Raw genomic sequence first — 6,924 nt, 5'->3', positions numbered from 1 at the left:
TAAGACTCTTCTTCAGACTGCAGCAAAACTAAGTGTCTATCATTGCTAAAGGCATGTTATTCCATGTGTTTGAGGGCACAGGACATTCTTGTCCTCCTGTGAACAGACTGCAAGGCACCAACCATTCCTGCCATGGAAGAATTCCTTTCAGACATTGGAAGCATCTGTGATCTGCTGCAGCAGCTTCTCCCGAGAAGAGGATTTTCCATGCACCATACTTTCACTTGATTAGTGAAAAATACCATCAACCAAATCATCCTCTGCCTATGGAAAGTGGACAGGCAGAAGAACAATATTATGTTCCTTTTGAGAACATCTACTCCCCACTTATTTCTTATTTCTTAGACAAGAATTTTAAAACCATGTCTTAGAAAGCAGGTTATTCACACCTTGAATATGTATATCTATGCCTTTCTGTCTCTCTCACTGTCTATGTCTGGATATAGAGAATGCACATGATTTGCATGCACAGTCCCAGGTGCAATCTCTGGCATCTCTGGTTAAAAAGATTAGGTAGCAGTCAATAATAAAGACACATTTCTGTCTAAAACCCTGGAAAGCCAATACTAGCCACAGAAGGCTAGGTGGCTTTACATTTGTTCTCTCTGAATTTTCCCATTTGATAACCCTAATTATAGTTTACCTAGACACTGCATAGCAAGGAAAATGTGGAGATAACACTGATATCTTGTAAAAAAAGAAAAGCGACATGTGTACTATTTTTTTCTTTTAAAAATTATGTAGATATTGAATGGAACTCTGATGCATAAAAGACTTTATCAGCAAGAATCCCATTAAAATTAGTGGGCTGTGAAAACCTCTGAATTTGTTTTAGATAGGTAGAATTTTATATGTCAGACATTCTTGTCCATTCTGCATGAGGTGTTGAACTTAACTATGTGTGACTAGCATCTGGCACATAATATTTGAATGTAATTCTGCTTTGAGAACTATCACGCTCCATTTGCTTTAGAGGATATCAGTGAATGCAGAATCTGACACCGAAGGTCAAGACAGCGGTTGTAAATATGTATAGATATTATGTGGTTAGAAAACAAGAAATGAGACACCATGCCTTATATTATTATTTATTGCCAATACAATTTATGTTTCAATCACACACTTGTTCTACATGTTCTGCTGTGAGCTGCCTTGTGTCCCATGTTGGGAGAAAGGCAGGAAATAAAATGAAATAAAATAAAATGAACTGCAGGTGGTTAACTCTCTACTGTGCTACCTAAATTTGTTTTCTAATTATTTCCAGAAGAATAATCTACTTGAATAATAAAACAGAACAGAAAGACAGGTCATTCTGAATAGCACTCAAAGTAAATAATGAGGTTATATTTACACTTCTTAGATATTAAAATCTTAGCACCTCCAAAATGAATGTTATTAATTTAATATCCTGGAATTGCAGATTGTTGTAAACTGTTCCATGACACACCGGTCTCTGCGTTATGAAACAGAAGTGGAACCAACATGCACTTGTGCTAACTGGCAAATGGTACAAAATGAAGCATTAGATCAATGCAGAAATATTTTGGTAAATTTTCATAAACAGTTTACTAAACTATATCCTAGTATGTGCTAGGGATTGTTATTTTGTAATGTTCTCCCATGTAAAAAGCTCCCTATAAAAAGTTGCGCACCAGGGACACAGCCTACCCTAAATTTTCCCTAGCATGTTTAGTTTCTGTATGAAGTGTGGGAGATAGGTTATCGCATGGGGGCAAAACCGTCCCCCGATGTGTTCTAACGAACACGAGCGTGGGCGCGCACGGAGCGTGATGGGAACCCGATGGGAACCAGAACGCTAGTTTACCGCACGGTGGAACGCCGCCGCTGCCGCCGGCGTTCCCATCGGGTTCCCGATGTGTTCCAGGAGGCGCCATTTCTGGGAACGCTTTTGAAACTGTTCCCAGAAATGGCGTCTCCTGGAACACATCGGGAACCCGATGGGAACGCCGGCGGCAGCAGCGGTGTTCCACCGTGCGGTAAACTAGCGTTCTGGTTCCCATCGGGTTCCCATCACGCTCCGTGCGCGCCCGCGCTCGTGCTCGTTAGAACACATCGGGGGACGGTTTTGCCCCCATGTGATAACCTTCATAGATGCATATGCCTTCAAGTCACCTGACATCTTATGGTGACCTCATGAATTTCATAGGGTTTTCTTAGGCAAGGAATATACAGAGATCGTTTAGAGTCTTCAAACTTCCTTGTTTTGCTAAAGTCTCCAAAGCAGAGTACAGTAGTTTGAAAGTGGGGACAGAGCTCAATAATAAGTTGACTATTGGCTCCATTTCAGAATGGTGGTGAATCCACTCTGAGTTTTAGCTGGAACTGCAAAGGAGTTGCCAATGGTGTTGAATCTTAACACCTGGCATGGATTCACTATGCTACTGACATGGAAGTCAGCAGCCACTGCAAAGTTGAGTCATGGGTAGGGTTGCCATATCCCGCCGGGGGGCGGGACAATCCTGGTTTGGGAGGGGCCAACCCGGTCCCGGTCCGGTTTGGCGCCCAAACCGGGACGGCCCCGCCCACCGCGGCCACCTCAGGCCCCGCGGCGGCTCCAAGGCCTTGCTGAGGCCTGGGAAGGCTCTCCGCGGTTGGAGCTCCAGCCGCGGAGACGCTCCCTCCTGGGCCCCAGCGAGGCCTTCGAGGCGGCTCCGCGGTCGGAGCTCCGACCGCGGGGTCCTCCAAGGCCTCCGCAAGGCCAGGGAGGAGGAGGAGGCCGCTTCCCACCGCGGCGATCGCCGCGATGAGGAGCGGCCCCTGCCTCTTTCCCGGCCTGGGAGCCTGCTGAGGCTTCCTCCCAGGCCGGGAGGAGGAGCAGGCCGCTTCCCCTTGCGGCGATCGCCGCGATGAGGAGCAGCCTCCGCCTCTTTCCCGGCCTGGGAGCCGGCCTAGGCTTCCTCTCAGGCCGGGAGGAGGAGGAGGAAGCCTGGCACCGCGGCGATCGCCGCGATGCCAGGCTTCCCCTCGCCTTTCTCGGCCTGGGAGCCGGCCTAGGCTCCCTCCCAGGCCGGGAGGAGGAGGAGGAGGAAGCCTGGCACTGCGGCGATCACCGCGATGCCAGGCTTCCCCTCGCCCTTCTCGGCCTGGGAGCCGGCCTAGGCTCCCTCCCAGGCCGGGAGGAGGAGGAGGAAGCCTGGCACCGCGGCGATCGCCGCGATGCCAGGCTTCCCCTCGCCCTTCTCGGCCTGGAAGCCGGCCTAGGCTCCCTCCCAGGCCGGGAGGAGGAGGAGGAGGAAGCCTGGCACTGCGGCGATCGCCGCGATGCCAGGCTTCCCCTCGCCCTTCTCGGCCTGGGAGCCGGCCTAGGCTCCCTCCCAGGCCGGGAGGAGGAGGAGGAGGACAAGGTTTAAAAATCTAGGACTTTTTTTTTTTAATTTCCTAGCCAGGAAATTTAAAAAAAATGTCCTACATTTTCAAACCTTGTCCTACATTTGTCCCGGTTTCGAGGTCCTCCATTATGGCAACCCTAGTCATGGGAGAAGATGGGATGTCCCTACCCTGATGGGACTGCAGTACACCCATCTTTGTCAGGCCCCTGTGCTCATGTCTGCTCCCACACTGACTTCTTTCACTTCTGGATTCTATTTACTTTGCATGTGTCTGCCTGTGCCTATAAGAGGCAGGGATGAGGGAGTCATCTGGTAAGGGTCTGGGGTAATACCTCATTTTTTACTGTTTTGCCCTCCAAGACAAGCACATTTATCACACTAAGTGAGATCCTGTGGGAAAACAGGAGTTAAATGTGATTTAAAGTATATTCGAATTTAAACAAAACTTGCACATTCAGGTAGTTTATCACACTAGGGGACCACCCAAGTGATATAACGCAAAGTTAATCCAAACGCAAAGCAGAGAAAAACAGCAGCTTTTTTACTTTCCGGTTTTTCCAAAAGTAAAAAGCTGCCGTTTTTCTGTGCTTTGCATTCGGATTAACTTCGCGTTATTTCGTGTTAACTGCAATGTCGTGTGATAAACTTTGGGCATTTCTGGGGTTTCTTTGCTTTAAATCTCATTTAACTCCTGCTTTCCTGCGGAATTTCACTAGTGTGATAAACTCCTAGGCTGGATTAAGGTGGCTGGAGAGCCACTGAGCAATTCTGAAAACAATCTCCTTCCTTGGAGGGCAGGCTTTGCATTGCAGCAACTCAGCTGGGCAAAGAGGAGACTTCCTTGGGACTACCACAGACTACCATTGAGGAATGGGATAGTTCTAGGCATTCCGTCTTCTGTCTTTGTTCTAGACAACATAACTGATGCCCTAGGCAGCTACCCCACTTCACCAGCCATCTCTTTACTAGCGCTTAAGCAAGGAAATGGGGCCAGGGTGGGCAGCAATCTTATTTCATTCCCTCACAACTTCTACATATTCAGAATAATAAGCTATAACCTTTTGAATTTTTCTTATCCTTCCTTTAGAGTCTGTATCTTGTCATCTTATTAATGCTACTTTTAAATCAATATTTCTCCTTATATATCAGTCTCAGCATTTTGCAACTTTTAATCACTCCCCTCTTCTTTTTTTAAGCCCAAAGTTTAATTTTTCCTAACACCTTCTTCTTCAAACGCATTTCTGTACTTTGTTTTGAAGCTTGCACTTTATCATTTGTATCCCACCACTCTTCCCCCAAATGTGAGGGATTTCCCTTATCTCACTGCTACCCCCAAATCCCTCTGTTACAGACACCAAAGGTGGTGAGGGCTTCAGTATTCCACCTCCGCCACCAAATGTGAGGGCTTCCTCTTGTCCCACTGCTTTGGCCACCAAGTGTGGGGACCTCCTAGATGCCCTCATAGTTCCTGTGCAAGACGATATTCCTCTTATACCCTTGCCTAACTGTGAGAGCACAGTCACCATGCCTAAACTCAAGCTTTCCAATATCTAGCATTCTCTAAGGTTCAAGTGTATTATTATTATTATTATTATTATTATTATTATTAAGCAGAAAATAAAATATAGCATTGAAGATTATAAGATTTACTAGATAAATTAAGGTAATATGATTGTGTATGTAAGGTATAGTAGATGGAATAAGGTAAGGATCCATTGGGAGGCGCTAAAAGAATAGTGAGTGATGGAATGTCTGAGGGGATTTTGAAAAGGCTGTTGGATGACATTTGGTCAGGGATGAGAGCAGAGTCTGTCAGAATGAGCCTTAAGGATTAGTTTGTTGGGTTTATGAGTTTTAGAGTGAACTACCGAATTCACAAATCCTCCTCCCAGGCTGATTCGCATTCAGTTTGAAGTTGTGTTGGTGTGGAATGCATGCTTGCTTCAGTCCTGGTATTCCCTCCCAACCTAGAAAGGTACTACAATTCCCATGAAGTTTCGCTGCAATTTTGCTTCTATTTTGCTTCCAGTAGTCCTTCCACTTCTAGTGCTGGCGAGAGAGAAAAACAGATGTTTTCAATGGTATGGGCAGAGAGCTAGTGTAAAATGCATATGTGCTCATTTTAATATGAACAGAGCAGTGTATGGTTTGTGCCTCCTGCCCCCCCCCCCCCAAATTTGCAAATGGGGGCTTCCTTTTGGTACTCATATTCTGATCTGCCCCGACGCATTGCCCAGCCAATGTGATGGGGAGGGAGGTGTTTTATTTTGCCAACATATGTCCTGTTTGCGATACATACATATATATATATATGTATGTATGAAGGAGTGATGTATGCAAATGCGCACACACACGTGTATATATGCATATACATGCATATACACACGTGTGTGTGCGCACTTGCATACATACAGATATAAATATGTGTGTGTGTGTGTATATATATATATATATATATATATATATATATATGTCAGGGATGATGGGAGTTGTAGCTCTTCACCTCTGGCTCTAACTCACCACCTTGTTATGCAGCAGAGCTGACCAGCTTTGGTCAGTAGTTAATGCTTTTCTCCAAGCAGCAGAGTTTCAGAGAATAGGCTGAAGACCCTGACAAACTCTCCAAGCCTTCTCACTCTTCTTCCTCAGATGTCTCCAAACTTCTCCAGGATTCTGCTGACACTTGTATCTTCACCCAAGACACCAGGCAACTCAGTAGTCTTATATAAAAGATCTACTTTATTCTACTATATACAAATACTATCACAATCTCCAATACTCCAAACTACTCAACTACCCAACAACTACCCACAAAATACATTGGCAAACGTAGCAATTATTATAGCCATTGTTAATCACCACCCACTAGTCAGTTTCCACCCAGTGGGCGTGTACACTCATTTTGATTGGTTCACATAGTTCCACCCATACTTAAGAATTTCATCATTTCACCTTGTACACTTAATGAATCTCAGGTGTTTTCAAATGTACATTCTATAATTCTGTCCTTGACATTCAAGACTTCTAAATTACATTAGCTTTTTCACCTGTGTGGCTTCTTAATTGCTCTTGCTTAGTCACTGTGACTTTCACATACATGTTTTATTTCTTTCACTGTATGTCCCATGTTGCATTTTCCTTAACAGTACGTGTGTGTGTGTGTGTATATGCATGCGTATATATACATATGCACGCCCATGGGGGAATTAGTGTGTGTGTGTGTGTGTATATATATATATATATATATATATATATGTATATAAGTGTGCATACATATATACATTGTTGTTTATATGTGTGTGTACTGTGTGTGTACACACACACACATATATGCACCTTGAGGAGCTTAAGCACACACATTCTATTTACAACTACATGTGCTTGGAGCATATAGCAGCATACCTGCTGACACTTTTCCTGGTGGCACATCTGTGCATATAGATGGCTGCACCTATATATATGTGTGTGTGTGTGTGTATGTACATAGGTGCGTCCATCTATATGTGCAGATATACATGTATAAAGTGCACTAATAATATGCGTAGACCAACTGCCTGCGCCCACTGATATATAT

The sequence above is a fragment of the Sceloporus occidentalis genome, unplaced genomic scaffold (genome assembly GCF_023333645.1).
Source record: "Sceloporus occidentalis isolate IW3139 unplaced genomic scaffold, rSceOcc1.0.p SCAF_1, whole genome shotgun sequence".
NCBI classification, from domain to species: domain Eukaryota; kingdom Metazoa; phylum Chordata; class Lepidosauria; order Squamata; family Phrynosomatidae; genus Sceloporus; species Sceloporus occidentalis.
Note: the sequence above shows the minus strand (reverse complement) of the source record.